This window comes from Solenopsis invicta, chromosome 6 (assembly GCF_016802725.1).
Source record: "Solenopsis invicta isolate M01_SB chromosome 6, UNIL_Sinv_3.0, whole genome shotgun sequence".
NCBI lineage: Eukaryota > Metazoa > Arthropoda > Insecta > Hymenoptera > Formicidae > Solenopsis > Solenopsis invicta.
Genome location: NC_052669.1, coordinates 2,516,342 through 2,539,986, shown reverse-complemented (window position 1 = coordinate 2,539,986; position 23,645 = coordinate 2,516,342). Strand labels below are relative to the sequence as shown.

At 40.8% G+C, this 23,645-nt stretch overlaps 1 protein-coding gene across 3 annotated transcripts in view; it reads left to right on the top strand.

Annotated features, from left to right (window-relative positions):
* Window positions 1–23,645, top strand: part of LOC105193878 (autophagy-related protein 16-1) — a 443,766-nt gene that overhangs the window by 367,212 nt on the left and 52,909 nt on the right. The window lies entirely within an intron of this gene.

Here is a 23,645-nt window from a genome sequence, read left to right as displayed (position 1 = left end):
TTGTTGGAAAATATTTCTAGATAATATTTCCAAGCACAACATTTTTCTATTAATATTTATGTGATGCGTAAAATATATCCATTGTTATAAAAAAATTAACTAGTAATGTACATGTTAAATTTGTCGGATCAGTGTGAAGTGGCGGCGCAGATGACGCTCATATCCGAATCATAAACTAATCAAGGCATTCTCTGAAATAATTACTTCCGTCTTCCTATTATTTTCGTCCTCTTCTCACGCATACGCATAACGCAAACGAACGAAAGGGGAATTAGGGTCGCGTTTAGACTTAACAGTCACTACGTAGGCGGATATCTTGCTAACTTTATTACTATTAAACGACGCGATTTCAAGTAGCGGTTTAGCTTTATGACGTAGTAAGATTGCATGCGACATATCAGCATGCGTGTGATGAGCGTATAATGGCGCTACTTGATGGTGGAAGCTGCGATGCTCTTTTATTCATCGACGGAACGATCTGAAATTTCAACTATGCTGTTGCTCATTTATTATTATCGGCCGTGTATTATAGCGTGCTAAAAACGAGATGTTATAATCGTATTCCCAGCTGTGAATATGCTATGCATGCTAGTTTGCGTATGATAGGGACATTCGTCTAACGATTCTTGCGACAACTGTTGTTAATAAATGAATAAATAAAATTAGTAGTAAAAAATGTAAAGTAAATTAAGTTCTCTATTTACTTTTTTAATATCATGCAGCAATTTATATTTTATGAAGAGCTACACTGTTATATTATCACTTTTCGTGAGATATTAACTGAAATATTATATCCGTGAATAATAAAAAAGGTTGGACACTTAATATCTTACACAGCATAGAAACGCACAGCAACATTGCTGCAACGTTGCAATGTTATATATTGTAGTACAATGTTGCAGAGACATTGCAAAGATTATTTTTTGTAATATTACTTGGACAATGTTGCAAATATTTCAAAAATATTGTGAGAATAATGTCTTATGTGCTTCATCCGCGAACAATATACGCTACTATCACTAAGTGAACGCGGCAAAGTTTTACTTCTTGTAATTATAGAACTGCACAGGATAGAATAAAAGGGAGCATTATGAGATTTTTCACACACATTTCAATGAAATGATTTCTTAAAGAGTCGAGTCCCAAAATTGAATTCGAAAGTATTATAAATAAGTGATTTGATTTTGATATTTAACAAATTCTTTTGTGTAAAAATTAATTCAGGGAAATATGGATATTGCTGGAAGTTATGCGTGCCACGTGTTAATATAATGGTACCTGAAATATCAGAAACATTTAACCAAGACTTAAAACATTGTAATATTGTTGTAACGATGCACTATAATATTGTAAAGGCGAACCACTAAAGGCGAATATTATAGCAACATTTATCAACGTTTTTGCAATGTTGCAATCTTGTGCTAGAAACTCTCATTTTCATTTATGTTAATTTTGTATGCACACGCGTGTATGTGTGTTTGCATACGCGTACTCACAATCAATGTAAATAAATTATTTAAAAACAAATGAGATACAAAGAAAAATTACATTTATTAATTTTTTAATTCACCGAAAGCAGAAAACGTAATCTCCTAAATGAACTTTGGTATCTCGTTTAACTAAACACTTTTATACTTTCCAGTATAAATGCCGATGGTAAAATGTTCATAAAAAAGCATTTGCGCAATTCAAGATAACGTAATTCGTTATATCAGATACGGGTGCTGTGAGAGAGGAAATGTGTACGTAATTCCCATCCTTCGCATCGCGTCGAATATGTTAATAAGATCTACACTTGGAAAACAACCGAGCATTCCAATTAAACGTATGTTCTCGGAAAGGAACTACCGGGGGGACATTTACTTAACCGGAATACACTGATTATCTCATTTTGATAGTGTAATTGAACAGCACTATCTCACCGCCGATTATCATACCTGAAGATTCATATTAGTGAGTACCTCTTGAAGAATGCGGCACTACAGGACGGGCGAATTATTACAGCGACGAACTACTAATGAATACCCATTTAGATTCAACCCACAATTAACGTATTTCTCTTTTTGGCGCATAATTGAAGACTGCTATCTCAACATAATTTACACGCGTGCACGCCTGAGAGAGTCATGTCTGAAAAGTGTTCGCTCGGAGCTTTCGTTAAGAAGCTTTGTAAAACTGCATTACTCGTTTATAAAGCTGCAATGTTCTTCCAATAATAACGCTTGAATTTTCGTTTCGGTAAAAATAAAGATAAAATTTTCACGAGAAATAATATGATTTCTTTTTATTCGCTCATCTTTCCCTAAGTTCAATTTACTTCCGGAGTCTATAGAAATGTTTTATTAGAGGCTTCTCTCTGCTCGATTCCGAAGGATTCGTGTTCCAATCAAATTTGCAAGTGTCGACTTTCCTACAAACTTGTCCGCAACTGTTAGTCATCTGGTTCGCTCCTGAACTGAAGTTATAATTAGCTTGCAATCCGCGCAGAATTGTTGCGTTTCCCGCGAAACGCAGCGCATGGTATCGCGATATGAGCAAGACTGCGGAATCCCAGTCGGTTGACGTTATCTCCGACAGCGAAAGACGACGATTTCATAAATCATCGTCGACAGATATGATCCCGTTCTTTAAAATCGTGCGAATGCGCCGCATTAAAGCGCATTAGAGCGGATGTCGTAAATTCCGGGGCTACTTTTGCGCTACATTGAGCCACGTAAAACGTTACATCGTATCGCATTGAAATCCAACCCGCGCCACGGTCGTTGTCTAAGTCTACGCGATTCTCATTCCTGGCAACCTGCTCAAAAGCTTTTTCGCAGCACGCCGCCACCGCCCGTCGCCGCCGTACCTGTGACTCGTCAGTCGTCATCGTGCCCGTCGTTAATTCCGTAACTTATTGTAATCCAGTTGCTAACTTGCTTAGTGGCTCGCTTAATAGTCCAAGAACTGTCCGGGACTGGATGAACGAGTAAGTGGGACAACCGGATCATCGTTGAAGTCGCGATCTGTCAGGATATCTATAATCACGGTTTCAAACAGGAATCTTTCTATCTTTATCTTTATTCTCTCTCTTTCTCTCTCAATATCTTTCAGATTGTATCCAATGAATAGCGTTATAGATGTTGAATACAAATTTTGAACTTGGTTTTTGAAGCTTGTTTATTTAAATAAAAATATAAACATTTTTAACTCTTTCAGATTTAGTGATACATATACCTATAGGTATCATATAGTAAATATTAAATTTGATTATAATCGAGTAATATTTTATTTTTTTAAATCCACCATATTAATTCCGCGATTTTAAATTGTGTTTCGTATTTAGCGAGCTCTTTTAAAAATAACTAGACAATTAATATATCAATAATTCAAAAAGAAGAGCTAATGAAAATCACAACGCGTTTTTGGTATGTGCCAGTAAATCTACCGTGTTTATTTAATAAACTTCCATCACATTGGTTCGTTAGACAATATATGTCCCATTTAAAAAAAAAATTTTAACCTGAAAGCATTAATCGTTCTAAATTAATAGGTACAAAATTTATAATAATTATACAGGATTAGTTATATGATTAAAAGCTATACTAAAAGAATTATTGCAAAGAAAGATGATAATCAACTTTAGTAAAAACTTTATTACTTTTTAATCTATATTATTATTACATGTATAAAATTAATTTATTTTTACATGATTTTGCTCTGTTTTTTTATTAATTAATATTTCACGCTAGATATTAATATGAAATATATTATATAAAAATATTCCAGTTATTTTCTAATTAGAATTTATCTACGAATTTTATGAATGCGGCTATTAAATGTGCGTTTGTTCGCGTGAAATGCATTTTGAACGTGAATTAGTATCGTGGTTAGGGAGTGCAATACTGTGGCTCAATTTTCTCCATATTAAATCTCATCGCCATTACGATTTCCACTGAACGAGTGCATGCGGAAAATGACATTCCGCGAATACTCAGGGCGGTGATTTTGCATGACACGGTGTTGGCTATGCGTCTTTCGCGCGGCGCGTCTTGTTTAACGGATCACGAGCTCTCACGCGGAGTCAGCGAAATTCTCTTGTTGCAATCAGTGGACCCTGGACGAACTCGTTTAGTTATTTCGCGGTGGGATTAACATATTTGCGGCGCGGGCCCCTCGGGGTACAAACTGTAAATTGGGAAACGGACAAGCGCGGTGCAACGCGTGACGAACGTGTGCGCCAAGTATTACACGAGCGCGCTGGCGTCTACGAACATGCATAAATTCCTCCTGTGCTCGCGTACGGAGATTGTAGACCTGCATTTCGAAGATTTTGCGAATCTTCAAAAATTTGACGTATGTAAATCTATTTTGCGAGAGGGCGATAAAACGTGGATGTATAAATCGGAATGAGGATATAAAACTATTTTTATTTCATCGTTCCGTACCAACGCACTTTGGTTTGTTGAAAATTTTTGAAATGTTATTTAAACGAATATATGCGTAGATCGCGGTAAACCGATATCTGAAATAAAAAAAAAATGGATAATCCACTAAAAAAAAAAAAAAAAAAAAAAAAAAAAAACGTGTAAACGAAAAATCTGCAAAGCTGGATTTTCCAAAGTCCGAAAGTTTATAGCCGGCTTTCGATATACGCATACATCGATTTCCCCATATTATAATCGACCCGATCACCATTGCGCGCAACAAAACGAGTTCAGTCATGCCTCATACAGCACAATATCTTAATGTCACAAAATCAAGATTTGTTTCGTGAAGATAATAAGGTAATACAGCGTTGCGAGATTTAATATTATAATCAGCCAAGTGAAATGGGTTATATCTCATGTTTCTAATCAACATAAAATATACGGCGAAGTTAAATTAGCTGGCACACAGTGCCCGTTACATTTCTTGTGGGTGTTGAAAGGCCTTTGCACGGATAAATAAGCGACAACGATTTGCTTTACATTTCGCTCTTGCTCGTTCAATCGTTCATTAGACGTTCAGAGAACTATGCGGCTGGTACAGTCAGAATTATGTCATCGCAAATGCCGGAAGGGAAACTCCTTATGGCCACGTGGGACGATGTAACACCACGCTTCGGATACATGTCGATCGATTACATGCAATCACATATCTTATTACAATTTATAAATTCTCCGTATTATAAACTTGATATTAAGCTCGTATAATGTTACAAATTGTTGGCTGCAACGAGTAATGCATTAATGCTAGGAAGTGTTTTAAAAATAGCAAAGCAAAATTTTCTTGTAGATAATGGCACATGTTAACGATAAGTATAAAAATAGCACATGTCATTTGCATTGTAACAGGAAATTCCGTAAATATACTTCTTTTCTACGAATAAGTATAACGTTGGAGCAACGAAAGACGTCGCTATATTACACGGTCTTAAAAGTGATCTTGGAAAAACACTCTTTATAACGATATGTGACACGATGCTATATCTCGCATATCAAGTTTTTTAAATTAATTATCGTAATATGGTAATAATCAAAATTTTATTGTTAAGTAACGCTGCAGTCCGTATGAATACAGAAAAAAAATTTGTTGTCCTTTATTTTAAAATAAAATTTTATGTATTTATTCGAAAATTTCATTTCAATATGTCAGTGTACTGTTATATTTTTTAGAGCAATTTATGTTTACCGCATATTGAGTACACTATACAGAATGTTATTAGTTCTTGTTTTCGGTAGCCAATTTTATTATACAAGTAACATACAATCGCATAACAAATGCTGTTAAATAAAATAGTATTTTATGAAAAATTCATAGTCGGCGAAGTAAAATTAATTATTTTTACAAGCGGCATGTGAAAAAAAATATCGAAGGGGTGGATGCCAAATCGATCAAATTGTCAATGAGACTCGCGTTATCGACCAATTATATTATTACAGCAGAGTCTAACCAAGTAGTTAGATTATTAACTGAAATCCAATTTTCGCATATTTTGCACTTTATGGGAACTACGTAATGAGCCTTATCGGATGCGCGTATACGTAAGCGACAATAAAGCGAAATTTAAGAGCTTGCGTGAACGCAGTATCTATTTTGGATAACACAAACGGGGCATTAAACTGCTGACGGACTATATTCGTTCTGCTTCTGGGTTGTCAAGCAACACGATAGATACAGCGATTAACCACTGGCGATGGCGGGACGATGGACGCAACGAGATGTCAGAGGGTGCGTGCAGCGGCGTGCCATTAATGCACTCCAATGACTGCTTATCGGTTATCAGTATCATAAGTGGTATCTATATTTAAGCAATCCAGTTTGCGAGATATTTATATTTTCTGATATCTCTGAGAGAACCAGTTGATCCAGAGACACGCACGTTCAATCTCTTTTTTAAGTTCAGATCGAATATCTATCTCACGCCATTTTCATTTTTTTTTAAATAAATGAAACGGATAAATAAAAAGGATTGTGCTTCACATAATTATACTAGATTTGTCACCTTGATTTATTCATTGATTTATATATACGCGATCGCACAGCGCGAGTAAATAGGAAGGAGATGCGGAATGATCCGAGTATCCTGCATATATTCTGCAAAACATATCACAGTTATATTTGAATTTATTATGGCGGAAGCTTCAAAAAAAAAGTCCGTTCTCCAATTCTCTCCCAATCCGTCCTTCTTTTTAAAATTAAACATTGTTTTCCGCGTCACACCTGTTTGCGCGAAATGAACAACTCCAGTCGATAATTACTTGTTTCATCAGAAAACAGCATTTGTTACCAAGGCCTTTCAAAAGGTCGGCGTTTATAAAATCATTAAATTTCATCTAACTGTCAGTCTCCCCTGTTTCATCAGCCCGATGACTATAGTGAACCGTCAGGCACTGTGTACTTGTCCGCTCCCATTGTGATACTCGGGTACAATATTGATTCGTTGCAGTGTGTCCCAACGATTCCCCGTTTTTGTACGAGCGTTTTTGACGTAGCGCTGGATGGAGCGTATTTGCGTAGCGGAGGTGCACAGCGTGTTTTACGTATGTAATTGGTCAAAGCCACGAAATCAGAAAGACCGCGGCATTAGAGAGCTCACGAATGTTTGCCAAAGGAATTGCGCCTATTTTCTCTTTCCTCTTTTTTTTCTCTCTCCTCTTTTTTTCCCCTTTTGAATGCATACCAACGTGTTTACGCGCAAATTTCTCGAGCATTCTCGAGCAAACGCAATACAAAAACGTATGAGAGAAACGTATGGACTTTGCAGACGTGACAGAGATTAATCAAGATAGATGTACATTTTATACAGTCTCTTCAATGAATATTAATTAATCGTTAAATCAATACTGAAATGAGATATTAACGACACACGCTATGATTCCGATGAAGGCGGGGTGACACGTGAGGAGAGCGAGTTACGCCGTGTCATGCTTTCATCGCTCTTTAAAAGGAAGCGTTCATCCGCTTATATATAAACGCACGATGGATAGGTGGTTCCTCGAGATAAGGCTCCGTAAGCTCTGGATGTTTTAGCGTAAAGTAGCTCTCATCCGCTCCCACGTACTCCTCGGTAGCGTCGACGAGCCGTCTGCCGGACGGATAGCCAAGGTTCCGCGCGTGGGCCGCGTAACGTGTGGGCTCGCAGCCGCAACTTGTAAAGTTAATTCCTGCTCACTTATCGATTGGCCGGCTCGCTCAAACGGTTTCGGTTCGCACACGTCCGGATAGGTTTTTGACGCCTGTCAAACGTGCGAACGTACGTGCTTACGCCGCGAGCGCGGCGCACCTCGCCTTCGCGTAGCTCGTCACAAAGCTGCTGTTTATGAGTAATTACACGTTTACTGGCGTTCTCGATAAATTACCTCGCCGGTAGCCAGTAACTTTACGACAGGTGAAAAGCGATTAATGGCCGTGTTACGTTGCAGCTTATAAATGCAAGTCGTGATCGTCCATTTTCAGTCGACTTTCCGTCGACCTCTCTCTGTCCTCTCTCTTACCCCCTCGTTTAATCCCTGCTGCAACGAGACATCGGAACAAAAAGCTTGTCTCCCCTTTCCTTCCCTCTTCCTCCTATCTGTCGTTCTCATTTCTGCGCTCTGCCTCTGTCACTTTCTCTCTCTCTCTCTCCTTTGCCTTTCTCTTCTCTTCTTTCTCCGGTTTCCGTCACTTCCGAACAAAAAGCGATATTCCGGCGCGCCGCGCCGTAAAGAAAGTAATCGCTTACGGGCTTTCTCGCGCGCCTCGTTCTGTCTCGCGAGGTGTTGCGGCCTAATTGAGTCTGTTTGTAATCCTGCTTATGGATCTTTATGAAAGGGAAGGTTTACAGGCGCAACATAAACCCCTCCATCCATCAACCGAGAGCGGCAGCTAAAGACCTCATCAGTTCCGGTGCCGGCAAACACGGTGTCCTCGGCGTGATAAGCTTTAGCAGGGGCGCGGGACGGGGAGGGGGAGGGGAGGGAGAGGGCGAGGGCGAGAAGGCGCGCCAGGCAAAAATTCACATAGCTCCCCTGTCACCTCGCGTCGCATCGCGAAGATCTTATCTCCGACGTGTCGTCAGATTTATCTAAGCATCAAGAACGCGCATCGCGGGGACACGTCGCGCGTCTATAGCGTGGCGTGTTTAGGAGAAAATAGAATAAATACGTCTATTAACGGCGCACCGTACGGCACGGACATTTTTGCCGACGCGCGACCGCCCGCCGCCGTCGCCGATGCTTCATTACAGAGTTATGCGCGATATTCTAGCGGCGCTTATCGGCATCTATACCCCTTGGCGGAGCTTTGAAGAAACTGTCCCTTATTTCCTCCGACTACTAGGCTCGTTAAGAATCAAGGAGGATTAATGTCCGCGTCTCGCGCGCTGAGCTTTGCTTATAGCCGCGCGCGGAGAGCGACGCGTCTAGAGACTTCCGGTTTGGAAGCTAGGGTATATACGCGAGGCGTATTCGCGTATACAAGTGCGAATAATGACTTTGAGTTTTTCACCGCGACGAAGGAATCGTGACGAGTTATGAAAGCCGTTTTAATAAAATTTCCCACCGCGCGACCATAAGCGTGTCACCCCTCGCGCGCGCATGAGGAACAAGACCGGAGACGTGCCGGGCAAAACCCGTTCCCAGGACGGAAGACTTAATTTCTAGCGTTGCCTATCAATTCCATCTGTGGCGTGTTTTTAGTTTAATACCCGCTTCCTGCGGCAGCGTCTCGTCTCGTCCCATCCCGTCTCGTCTCCTCTCGCCTCGCGCATTGTCATCGCCCGGAACCTTATGTCGCGATACATACTAAATAAATTCCTCTTCGTCTTCGCGTCGTCGGTGACACGCACGCGATGAATGCAAGATGGTGCGCGAGGGAGGGATTTACGCGGCTCGGCAGCGCCGGGTACGTGCGGGCGAAGAGTAGCGAGCGTGTTGGAGTATAATGAACCCTTCGCGCGCGCGCGATAATCCCGGTGAAACTCCGCGCTTCCCGAAGTGCGTTTTCCTCTGAGAGCGCGCGCGCGCGCGAAAGAGGAGGGAAGGGTCCTCTACCTTTGCTCTCTCTGAAAGGAATCTCCGAGGATAATCTGAGCCCCCGTGGTACATTCTTATTCCGTTCCCGCATCAAGCTTCAATGGCATCGATTTATCACGTGCTTCGTAGGCACACTGCTTGTCCCGCGTGTGATGGTAAGTGGGGAAGAACGGTGGAGCCCCGGCGTCTGCATACACGCGAGCGTATAAGCGCGTATACACGCGCATTTTCCTCCCCCTTTGCAAACACACGCTTACACGCGCGCGCGCAGAGTATGCGGCGCGTAACGCATGTATGTCCCGAGGACACGGCTCTCAAAAATCCCTCAGCATCTTGAGCGCGGTGCACTCTCGAGCGAGCGGCGCGCTTGTACATGTATAAATATCGAGCGCGATGTGCTTTGCTTAACCGCTCTTTGCTCCATAGGCGGGGTAATGACAAATCAATTTCTCGACGAGCGTTTCCTGCCGCCCGAGATCTCTCTGCTCGGCGCGCGGCGCGGCGGTTCGCTCGCTCGGCTCGCTCGCTCGCTCGCTCGCTCGCTCGGTCGGTCGGTCGATCGGTCGATCGGTGGCGGTGGCGTCGACGGGCCTCGTTCCACCTCGGGAAGACCTCGAACCCGCAACCGCAACCGTAGCCGCGACGCGGCAGCTCATCGGCGGCAGCCAGCCAATATCGCCTATGTCGCGAGCACGTCGCTCCGAGGCCCGTTCCGAGATCGCCCACGCCCTATAATGCGCTCTCGCCTCGCCGCCTATCGAAACAAATTATGCTTGCTACATATATATATATGTACCGCTCGTACGTTCCCAGAAAAGACAACCTGATGCATGGAACCGGTGAGCGCGACTTGTACGCGGCTACCCCTTTCCTCTTTTCGTACCTTCGCCAAAGAGAGCGCGCGGCCAGAGCGGCGAGAGCCTCTGATGCACGCGCGCGCACGCCTTAGCTGGATGGATATTAGAAATTCAAAGCCGTATCCGCCGTGCCGTGCACTGTTACGGTCCGTCCAGATGGATTTATTCTGCGCATCTTCATTACGATCGATGCGCCGTTACGTACAATATCCTACAGACTTCCTCGTTTTTCTTTTAATCGTCGAATACCGAGATGCCTCGTCCGATACATAAAATTTCAAGTGTGGAAATTGTCTGTTAAAAGAAATGCGCACGCGAGTAGAGAAGTTTGCAAAAAATCGCCGTTACCTCTTTTTCTCTACTTGCGATGTTTCTCGAAAGAAAAAAGAAACTGGGAGTTGTAAGCCGTACAGGATAAAATAATGATAATTTAATTGCCGATGAGAAGTGGGGATGAACGACTCTTCTTAGAAAAATTGTAACCTCGTCTTCACGAATTATCTGATTACCGTAAAGTTAATGGATCGATATGAAAAAAATGTCAGAATTGCTAATTAATACACTCAGCCGGGATTCTGATAAGGTCGCGAACGTGTTTCCGAGCTGAGTGTTTTTAAAGTGCCTCGTGAAGCGGTACGACTTGCTAACTTGTAACGGCCTTTTGTGCCGTTGGTAACAGCGCCGAGATAATTTTTGTCGGCGCTACGACCAGTCGAGCTATGAGTGAGCTCATGCCAACATTCAATGTAAATTTCATATTTTTGTCTTGTTCCCATCTCACGGGTTTCAGCTTCTTTTTTCCTCTCACCGCCGTGTGATTTACGCGCTATGCGAATCGCGCGCCGCGAGCGATTGACGGGCCCGAGTTTCGTTAAGCACTGTGTCAAGGTATTCCGCCAAGCCTATGACTGTAATCGCTATCTAATCGCGAACTAGTTTTTGAAAAAGAGTAACATAAATTTAAAGTAGAGCGATTATCGCGGCACGACGGCGGCGGCGGCGGCGGTACTGGCGCATTTTTTATTACCGCGCTGCGTGATTCATTACAGGTATAGAGGCTTTAAAATATACGTAAACGTAAATTTACATTTTTATATGTTTATTATACATTTTACCTGATATACATTAACTTAATTGATGTCATGATTATCATGATATAACTGTAACGGATCCGTTGATAACTAACATGCGTTTTAAATATTATAAATACGACTTTTATAACCGCGAACTTTGAGTACTTGATACCCCTCATTAAAGGAAAAAATATCTCAAAACAAAAACATTTTACTTAACGCAAAAAAATTATTTACTCGTGTATCCAAATAGCTTATTTACTTGCAGTCAAGTTAAACTTTTCTTAATTGAAGTATACTTATGCGAATAAAATGAAGAATTTTTTTAAGTCAAATAATTTTTTCTTGCATTTTTAGAAAATATTTATCGTTAGACTATTTTATATTTAAGATAATCGGATTTTTTAATCTAAGGAAACGATTTAATTGAATTTAATAATATTATTAGCTTTGTAAAATCGTTATTAGATGTAAATAATAAAAAAATACAAAGTTGTGTATTTAAAATAATATATCTATTTACTTGAAAGTAAATATTTTTACTTAAGCAAAACAAGCAAATACTTGCATCAAAGTATGTAGTTTTGAGAAAATAAATTTTTTTTGTTAAAAAAAATTATTCTTTCATTGTCTGAAGTGCTGTAGTTTTAATAAGAACTCTTTGCGAAGCGCATAATAAACATTTGGTAAAAAAATAATTTCGATGAAACAAATTAAACCAATTTCTTCAGATCACGTACATTTCACACGTCGAATCGTAACAGTAACATCATATTTTATTACGTCAGCCGTAATATGTATGAAATAAATGAAATGAGCGAGTTTTGCAGCGCATCGAGTCGAGTTATCGCTGACAAAAATAGCTGTCCTGCAACATATCCACGGCGGAGCATGAAGTCGATTGAAAAAAAGCCGGCAGTCCAGTTGGAGGCCCGAAGGCTCGTGCCCTTTCGGCCATTAGTCACGGGCGTCGAATGCGATACGTACGACCGGTTCTTAAAGGCAACGACGACTGGTTTTCGTGGACGAAAGCGGTAGGCGGCTGACGTAAGGTGCCGGCATAACGGCACGTGTCGAGTCACGGTTACACTATTGACCCCCATTCGCTCGGACTACCGAATTGTTACGCGGACAATTTCTTACGCGGGATCCCGGGGTGCCTCTGCATCGACGGCGACGCGACGGCGCGCATACCAAACCGAGGAGGAACGCGTAAGCGGCCGTAAAGGCTGCGCGCGTCCGCTCCGAAATGCGGAACAGTTATCCGCGCGCACAGCCGCGTCTAGGCGGACGGGCATTTGATTACACGTCTACCTGCGTTCCGTTGCGATCGCATCGGGCGAATACAAAAGGCAGTTCCGCGATTAGCGCGCGAATAACTATAGTCGCATTGGCGTTCCGCACCTGTAGGCGAGCAAAAAATGCACCGTGTGTGAGCGCGCGTTACAACAATCGCACCCGCGCGGATTTGCGAGTAACGCGGTAACGGGAAACGCGCGGCGAAACGCGCCGCGGGAAGAGTGACGGAAAAACGCATTATTATGTGACATGCGAATCTACGTAATGAAACCACGTAAGGTTCGCACGTTCATCTACATTCGCTTCTCAGTATTTTCCGCGTTTCGCAGATATTACGTACGTACGTGACCGTGAATTCATCGACGTACTTTCACTGGTACACATACGCGTAACGTATGTACGCTTATCTCGCGCAATTATAATCCGCTTTGTGCACGGTCGTTCGAGTGTGCCGGAGACCGAATGCAAATTTCGTCCGCCTTTCCCTCATTCGCGCATACCTACCTCGTTCTAACGTTTCTTCGATCGGAAACGGTTTGCGCCTCGCCCACCTACGGGTTCGTGTTGCGAAACACGCGCGTACCTACGATCAAAAGAATTCACGTGCTTTTTATTTCGCGGCGCAAACCAAAGTGGAACTACGGGAGCGCGCTGTTTCTTTTGGTCAGGATACCGAGGTTGTGGTTCCAGTTGTCTGCCCCGAGCTGAATCTTCCTTCGCTTTTCGCGCGATTGCTCTGCGGTAAAATGTCGGTTACGTGCTCATCGCGGATAGATCGCGTTCAAGTGACGATCGAATCAATTCAAAACAATAACACGAGACTCGACGGAAAATACTTCTCGCTCGCGTACGCGCCGCGGAACGTTTCATTTGCGTTCGCAGAGAGAGAGAGAGAGAGAGAGAGAGAGAGAGAGAGAGAGAGAGAGATCGTGGAACGCTGGATGTGTGGTCGATATTTTCACGCGACATAGTTCTCGTTATAACGGAATTTCGCTCAGAAGTTATAATCCATCTTAGATACACAAGTACACAGTCATTGTATCAGGGAAAGGATTAAAGATAACAGTCGCGGTAACTAAACGCGAACATCTGTGTAAAGTCCCGTGGGTACGGACGGAAACCTAAACGGTACTGGCGGCAACAGCGTATTTCTTATTCATTCGATGCCTCGCGATAACGCTCGCATCATCTATCCATTGCATTAACCTTTTCCTTTAATTAACTAAATGATTAATTACTTAAAAAAAACGAATTAATCTGGCCAAGTGAGCCATTTTTACTTATGCATACAGTAAGGATAAGTGCGCGAGGAGAGCGTGAATTAAAATTCAACATTGTGTTTGTCAAAAAACAAAGTTCGTGGGTACGAAACTTAAACGATACTGAAATTGATTAATTAATTTATTAATTAATTTAAAATAAATCTGAATAAGAGAGAATTTACTTCTATATATAAATAATGGAAGAGCAAGTGAATTATTTATAAAAAAAAAAAATAATAATAATGCGCTGCTTGCGGTACCTATTGTAGTTGTTATTTAATTACGCACAAGTCTGTTCTCAATTGTTTCGTCATTAAAATTTAGTTTCGATACGCAGATAGTTATTTGCATAAAGTTAGATTATGATATTTGAGATGATACGCCGAGATACGACCTCGGTATGTAAAAATTTAATTAAGACGCAGGGCAATATATAGACCTGCTGTATGCACCCCAATTAGTATCCAATGCGCGATAAGATTTCCAGTTTTATCTAAGCGCTCTGCTAACTCGGACATACCCACGGGGATTCGGTTCACACTTCGCTCGTAAAGAATCCCACCATTAAGCGGAGAAGAGGGGGATGGGGATATGTACGCGGCCATGAAAGTACGTAACCGCTGACATCGTCGCGGGCATCGACCGACCCAGAGTTATTTTTCGGTCGCGAAGCGCGAAACTTACGGCGATAGGATCAGTCCCCGTGCTCCCATTCCATGAATGTAAAGTTACCAAGAGGACATTCCGGGGCTGACCATTAAAACTGGTTCGAGTCAATTTCCACTACCACCTTGTGCGATACGACATGTAATTCGCTCGGTCGCGCTGTCGTTTGATTTGTTGAATAATTCGCGCGTATACATCGAGGGAACTGTAGAAACGAGAAATGCGGAACGTGCGTGGGTAATAGGATGCATTAACATACGATGTTTCCCATTTGTGGCCTATAACTTATTCAATTCGTGATACGGTATGCATAACAGTTGATATGGACGAGTGTCCGTGAAGCTTATGAAGAGATCACTTCATTGCTATGGCCATGTATATCGATATGCAGATAAACGGCTGATGTAATAGCGCGATTTTATTAGAAAAATAGTAAGGGGAACGGAGAGCATATAAAATTTGCGGAGGCTATCGCACTACGAGTTTATTAGTTTTGGATATCATCTTCAACACATTCTCGCGCGATCGTTTCAATTGAGCGTATAAATTCAAACGATATTATTACCATTTAAATAGTATTATATTAGAATTATACGCGCAACGTGGCACATATATATTTACTTTAATATCTCCGCTTTAAGGGAGTAATGATATAGTCTATATACGGAGAGAATTTTTCGTTATATCTTATTGCACAAGGGACAGTTCGATAAACTATCAAATATTATGAGTAACGATAGGAATTTTTGAATGTGAAAGATTTTTTCAATTGCTTAATAAAAATTATTCTAAAATTTTCCAAGACAATATTTTTACAACTTCGGACAATTGTATACGAAATTTGTCTTTAACAAAATAACGTGTAACATATTAAACATGTATGATTATGCATTTAATATTATATATATATATATATATATATATATATATATATATATATTATTTTTTGAAAAAAAAAGAACGTTTATCCTACTGGAATTCGAACTCGGGACCCCTGAATCATGAATCTTCTGTCTTACATGCCACGTCATTTCTTCCATTGATAAATGTGTTATATATTGTCTATTTATGGTACAACCAGCGTGCCGATCAATTTACCATGCTGCATGGTAAAATTGTTATGACCGACTAAGTCAGTTTGAAAATAACGTGCTGCGTCGTAAAACTTGTACACATACTGTATCGCTGTTTGGCATTTATTCTAAAAACAATGAAGAATCACAAACTCTTTAACGTATTTTTTTTTAAATCACTGAATTTTAACTGTACAGTTTAGGAATATTCAAACATGCTTTATATTTAACTGTGTTAAAATATTGTGTAAATTTTATGAGAAAATTCTCTCTGCCATTGTAATAATTTGTAATATTTTTTATTTATTCTCGTTCATGCGATAAACAAAACGTATTTTACATTTAACATATTTTACATAAACAAAAGTTGAAATTTTAATATTTTTTAACAAAATCGAATCAGTTGACTTGAAAAACGTGTTTATATTTAAATCATCAAATTTGACGATCCAATTAATTTAAAGTATTATTTCTATAGCTTCAGTTTGCGAGGCATTTTAACTTTATATCGGCATGCAGTTTGTTGAAAAATATATTTTAATAACTGATACGAAAATATTATTAAACAGATTATCTCTGCTTCGACAGAAAAATAGAACTTCTTATTTCTTACGTTTATTTATTAATTTACGTAACTTAAAAACTAGTAAACATTTAATCATATCAAAATTTATAGATATTTACTAAATATGTACAAGTAGATAATAAAAGTATAGAAAAATATGTGTGCACCAGTTTTGTTCAAAACTTGCTAAAAAAAAATGAGCAAATTTTTTCGTACTCTAGACTTAATATCTTCTTAATCTCAATGAGAGAAAGTTCCTTAAGGAGAATCTGCACATGCGAAAGTAGAATCTCTGCCTTTGATGACACCATGGTATCATCGCTCATTCGTATCGTCGAAAGTATAAACGAACATGCCCGATCCGTGATAAGCAATACACCGCGTGTGTGCGCATATAAATAAGATTCTTGGAAACATGCGAATTGGCAGAGAGAGGAAAAGCAAAAGGAGCCCCGCGTGATTCCGGTCTCGTTCAATCGCGTTCTCATCCATCGCGCGGAAAGAAGCGCGCGCTCGTTCTCGCGGCGCGGTGCGGCGATCAGTTTCGTCGTGTGACTTCTGATCGAGCGGCCGCCGTAGCACGCGGAGAGGAAGAGAAGACGGGAAGGGAACGCGCCTGCCACGAGTGAATTTGCATTAAGGTCGGTGCGCAGAACTTCCTCGTCGTGCCGACGGCGCGATGCTTTTCCGCGTTGCGACGTTTTTCCCCGCGGGCGATCACGCCTCTGGTACGCGCGATTTCCGCGCGAGAGCTGCCTCGCGAACGACGATGTCCAACCATCAATTATGCGCCGAGAAGGTGAAAGGGACCGAAAACATCTGCGGTCCCTAATGGAATCTTAATTGTCGTCTATATTGAAGCAGACTTCTACGAAGCAAACTTTTTCTTTCAAAGTCGATCTGTTGTACGAATTAAAGTTCTGACTTGGAAAAGTGCGGTCGAAAAGGGAATTCTGTGTACGCGCGCGCGCGCGCGCGCGGATATTCTTAGTAAATATTTTTGATAGAAGATGACATCGATGTTTACGGTTGCGCAATACCGTATGACTGACATCGGTTATTCCGTTACTGTATTTGTGCATATGATATGCAAGAAATAAATATTTACAGAAATCTCTAAGATATGTAAAATATATTTGTTTTATAAAAGGAAGCAATTTTTTAAATAAATATAAACAACAGTCGATACGTTAATTACTCGATTTTTTATCATATCTTCTTAAACGTTGTACAAATTATAAATTAATGTAATAGCCAGCATATTTAATTGTGTTTTGATCATAATGCATTATAGTACACAGAAAAAAGGAACACTCTTGTTTTGAGAACATCTTTATTTTTAAAATGTTAAATTTTGAAATGAGATTGTATAGCGTTAAATAAATATGACTTGCTTACATGAAGAATTTTGTATAATTTTATCAAGAAAAGTATATTCTCATTATTCAACAATAATTTTCATGATTTGAGAGGAAACAATATCAGAAAATAACAATATTATCAAGATGAAAATTTTTTAATACTGTTACTTGAACAAAACAGAGCGCGTTTTTTTTTACAAATTTAATAAATATATTTATATTAATTAAACATTTCGTTATTTAATAAATAATTATATGAATTAACTATTATAATATTAGAATAAAAATTAAAATATTTTGCTGAAATTTAAAATTATCAAATTCTTTAAAAAATATTAAATTATACGTAATCAAGATTAGTATTGTTTCATATATAAGCAAGAATATGATTTCTATGATTGTTAAATTGAATATATTAATTTTAATTTGATATTACCTAATGCTTGGTACTGTTTTTCTGTGTACCTTTTTTTATTTTGTACGACCAATAACTTTACAGAAAGATAGAATATTTTAGTGTGCAAGAGGAATCATATATATAAATAATATTCAATATGCGAGTAATTCGCGTATCAGTGTGTATTCACGAAATGTCTTGATTTTTGGAAAATTATTGGAATAATTATTTCAGGCATTGAGTTATGTACCGAATTCTCGAATACGAATGCATGCTCGACGTAATGGAAATGTAATCGTCAAGCGGTATCGGTATTACTAATCATTTTAAAGGTAAAATTCAATACATTAGATGAGACTTGTATTTTCAGAACTTTTACAAAATTTTTTAATTGAAAATGAAAAAATTCAACATTTTTTTATGCTCGATATTTAATTCCACCGTATTTTTAATTGCTACGCGGGTAGTATTAAAAGCGAAAAATTGCTTCGATATCGTGGCGGAGATTTAATTGGAAGCGAAATTCAATTCCACGTGTAGCATACGAAATATTTGTATTTTGTGGCTACTTAAAACTCCTGCTAGCAATTTTGGCGAGCGTCCGAAATTTGTATTCGTCTCGCGAGCGAGATACGTGCGTTCAGCGCGTTACACTGTTCATGATTAATTTACGATCCGTTAAAAGCATTACACCTGGGAATAGAGAAGACCCGCCGGAAATCTCTCCGTCCCAGCGGGATTCACCTCGCGCACGCTCCCAATCGGAAAGTAAAAGCATTCCGGGATCCCTCTCTACGTGCGTATCGTCATCGCGTGCACCAATTTTATCGCGGCGCAGCTGCGGTAACCACCTGTGAAAGAGAGGCGACCCTGAAACGGCCCTCGCAAGGGCGATCTCGAACTCACGGACGGTTCTACGGCGAATCCTCAAGGGCGTTCGCCGCATCCTCTCGCGCGAGTGGACGCGTACGTGTACGCGCCCGATAAGAGGATCATTCCGGGTAACGTCGTATAACCGGGCGGGTAATGTAGCGTACGGACATGGTCGCGGCATCGTCGTGCGAGCGCGCGAGAGAGGCACGGCCGCGGATGCGCTGGAACGGAGCGAAGCGGCGCGGCGCGGAGGCGAATGATGCGCTGACGGCGAACGGGCTATGCGGAGGCCCCCGCTACCAGCAACGACTAGTTACACGTATGAAATAATCTATTATCTGGATGGGGAGTTATCTGGTGCGGGCATTGAATCGCCAAGGCCGTGGAGGAGCGGCGATGTCGGCGGAAGGAGGGAGAGGAGCGGCGGCGGCGGCGGCGGCAGCAGCAGCGGTGGTAGCGGTAAGAGACGGAACGAGATACACGTAGCATTAAGGTGGAAGCAGGAAGAGAGAAAGAGAAAGAGAGAGAGAGAGAGAGAAGGTGATGAGGAGGGAGGGGAGGGAGTAGGAGAGGGAGGCAAGAGTCACACAGCGGTCAACGAACCTCCCCCGACGCCGAGCGCGGACTGCACGTAGGTACGTACCTACGTTAGCTATGTTACTTGCGTACGTACGTGAGTACGTACGTGGAGAAGCCTGCCTACCGTTCATCCGTTGAGTCGGTGTTGCTTTCGCGATGTGCTGCTCCGCCGCAGCAACGGCGCCCACGGTGTATATACGCGCCTCGAGTGAAGCGCCTGGCAGCCCAGGGTCTTTCCTCTTCTTCTCCTCTTCCTCCTCCTCTTCCTCCTCCTGATCCTTCTTCTCGGTCATCCGCTTCTTCCTCTCCTCCTCCTTCTCCTTTTCCTTTTCCTTCTCCTCTTCCTCTTCCTCCTCCTCCTCCTCCTCCTCTTCCTCCTCCTCCTCCTCCTCCTCCTCCTCTCCTCCTCCTCCTCCTCCTCCTCCTCCTCCTCCTCCTCCTCCTCCTCCTCCTCCTCCAGGTCTTCCTAGTTTGGTTCCTCTTCCTCCTCGCCGCCCTTACTGAGTAGCAGGCCGCGCCGGGGAACGCATTCGCAGTAGGCTCTACTATCTTCTGCTAAATAACCGCCGTCTAGATTCACCCAGCATCCGCGTCTCCTCTCCGTCGTTCCGTCGTCCTATTTGCGGCCCCCTTCCGGCGTACCCGAGAGCCGTATATCGTTTGTGCGCCAAAGACCGATCCCTCCTGTCTGTCATATCGAGCGTCCCTGGTAGTCGCCGATCCAATAATTAGGAAGGATATCAGCAAGCACATAATTTTGCTCGAACGCCTCCGTATATCCCGCGGCTCCCTCTCGTTCTCTCTTTCTCAACGCGCCTTTTCACGATGCGAGGCCGCGACCGGGAGGTGTCGAGGATACGGTGAAATCTCCACGGGACTGACGCCCCGGCGTGGCGTTTCCGCTGATTCAGTGCGTTTGATTCGTGCTACGAGGCGGGTCGTGGGTGCTTAATGCCTCGCCAAGTGGCGCCGGCGTCTCTAATGCACTGCCGTATTACTTGCTCTTAATTGGTTCCGCGTTCGTCGAATTACTCCGCTTGCGCGCCGCAAGATTCCACGACCACTGCGATTGATTATCATCGTTACAGCCGATCATTCTTTGTTAACCGACGTATCGGACAAATAAAGGGGATGTGTTCCCCTATCGCGATGCGTTCGACTTTTATGGCGCTCGTAAAATATAGCCGACGAAGAAAATGAGGCCGAGCTCCCTTAATACGCTCTCTTACGTCTCTCGCACTTAATTAGCCGCCGGATCTTTTAAATTATGCCATTTCCCGATTACGGCATTAATTGAGCGATTCGTGGTAGAACTCGACCAAGCCCAGGAGGATTCCTTTGAAGAAAACGCATTTGAACTTAATCGCTCTCGGTTAATCTTATGGTATCTCCGTAGACATAATTAATGGTCGTGTCCGTAATAACTGAAGCAGCGATGTCGTATTTATGGTACGTAATTGAAAATGTACATATGTACTTTCTCAGTTTCATCTAAGTGTACGTTGCGTTTAGACCATTTCTCCGCTCTACGTACCGTTCTTGCAGCGTGTTCTTTGATTTGTCTGGGATGCTCCGCGTTCTCCGAGGACGCGGAAAGTAATATGGTCGTGAATCATTACTTCGCCGAGCAGCATGAGTTTTCAACAATACGCTGGAGATATCTAATTTTACATACCGTCATCATACGGGCCTGATCCACTTTCATATCAAGCCCTACAGTTTATTACGGCTCTTCCGTCAATTTATCATTACTCGACGACCCTGGAGTTAATGGCGGAAAAGGGAGTTTATTTAAAGATATATGTTTGCTCTAATGTGCTACTGGTTTAATATAATTTTATTATTAGCAGGTGTCAGCCACAAATACGATGCTAGAATGATAAATGCGCCGTTATAATTACTCGCGACTAATTAGCTTCGAAATTATCGTGTCATTTATAACTGATCATAACTGCTGCTATTGATTTTCTGTTATCGGATATTGTGAAAACACTTAGTAACATACATCACGTATGTATTAAAAACTTAAAATTGTGTTTTTTTTTCAAAATAATCGTATCTGTAATCGATATAAGACACTTTCTAATTTCTGTTTTCAAAATTTTATTTTTAGTTTTTGTTTAAGAAATACTTTCCAAAATCAAAGACGTATGTTGGCATTGGTAACCTTCCTCTACGATTTAGTTTATTGCGTGATAACAATATAAATATGTTAAAATATATTAAGTATGCATTCTAAATTACAAAATTAAAATATAATAAGATTTTACTCGAATCTACTCTGTTGCTTCATCCGTTGTCATAAGTCTTGGAATGTAAATAAGAAAATTTCAAAAACGCTCGTTTGCGTCATTCGAAAAAAATTGATTACTTTTTTTTATTACTGCGATGTTAAGTCACGTTTGTTTTTTTCATTCCAAAAGAAATCTCTTATTAAGCATTTGAAATGGCAAGTCAACTTTGATGCCATATGATTTCTTTTTATCTCCGAAACTAGTAATTCAGCTCAACGGTATTTATTTCGGTATTGTCGAGGGAGCTCGAGAAAAGTAGAATACTGTTATAAAAGGTATAGCGAATTATATAGCAGACGGATGAGTGGCTCGTCGGAAAGAAGATCAGAAATATCTTTTTTAATATATAGTAGAAGACGAACCGAAACATTTTTTGCGTAACCGTATTGTTAGTCCTCGCGAAGCCACGAGACGGCCGGTGTTCAGAGCGCACGCAAGGCTGGTCTCCGATCGTACTTGCTCCAAGATCGTGCAAGCGTGATCACATTCTCGGCTTTACTGCCCCGAGGCTGCGAAACGAGCCCCGTATCTACAATTATAAATGTTTATGTCATTACGGAGATTAGAGAGCCGATTCATCGTGACACACTGAATATACGCGCAGTATTATACGCGCATAATTGCGGTAGCGGAGTAATATAGAACTTAATCTTGCGTAAATTCAGGACGTTGTACCCCCCTTTGTACACGCAACGGTATAAATCTTGATGGACTCTCTCTTCCATCGCGGAGAATAATGTAATGTTGATTTAGGTTTCAAAACCGACTTCCAATCTTCCAAGTTAGCCCAGGGCGAACATTTGGACGTTATTATCGGGTACAAATGATTTATATCGAGAACAGGTTCGGAATGTTTAATTTTTCGATCGGTCGTTTTTATATTTCGTAATTAGTCGTGTCATGTAACGTCGGTTGTACGACAAAGAAAAGTTACTAATGCCGATACACATTGGATCTTGTTAAGTCATTCCCCCTTCATTTTTTAGACGTTAAATATTATACTTTATTAATTATGATAAAAATATGATCTGCTTAAATAACAAAGAAGTAACTTAAGAATGGTATTAAAGATCTATATACTTCATACATTCATGACTTTTTTTTTCTATAAAATCTGCTACAAACGAATTCTCTAAAAGCAAGAATACACTCTCTAAATTTTTTGGAGTGGAATTTCATCTAAAAGAGTGGAATTCCACTCTAAAAGTGTGAAAATTCTGCCACTCTTTGTCAAGACTGGCAGGATTTTCACACTTTTAGAGTGGGATTCCACTCCAAAGATTTTAGAGAGCAATTTATACAACTTTTTTTTGCAAATTGCGATATAATTTGAGCAACAGTAAATCCATTACTGATAATATTATTTCATTTTACATATTTACAGTGTCCTAAAACTGTTTAATTTATATTCTTTTATGTTTCTTATTTTTTCTCATAATGCAGTTTTAAATATAAAATCGGAGTATGCAGCATAAAGTGGCACATCTGTTGGATAAGACAGATTATAAGATAATAAAAACCATATGGCATGGAATAAAAGGCACAGCATTATAAGATCTATCCATTAAGTTAATAATCTAATCTTTATATATTGTTGCGCTCTACATATTGCATATTGCGGGACTGCATAAGGTATTTGTATAAATCGATGAAAAACGTTTTACATTGAAGTGAAAGGCATCTAGAAATCCTCATATACATATAATTGTAAGTATTTTATATAGACGGTTTATCTTAAATGTTACTCATGAAAAGAAAAGGAAACTTATTGTAAACATTATTATTTACTTTTTCGGTTTTGGCGCTCATTTTGTCAGACGCTTATTTTTGCTTATTTTACTTTAAATTTTATTGCAAAATTCGAAAGAAT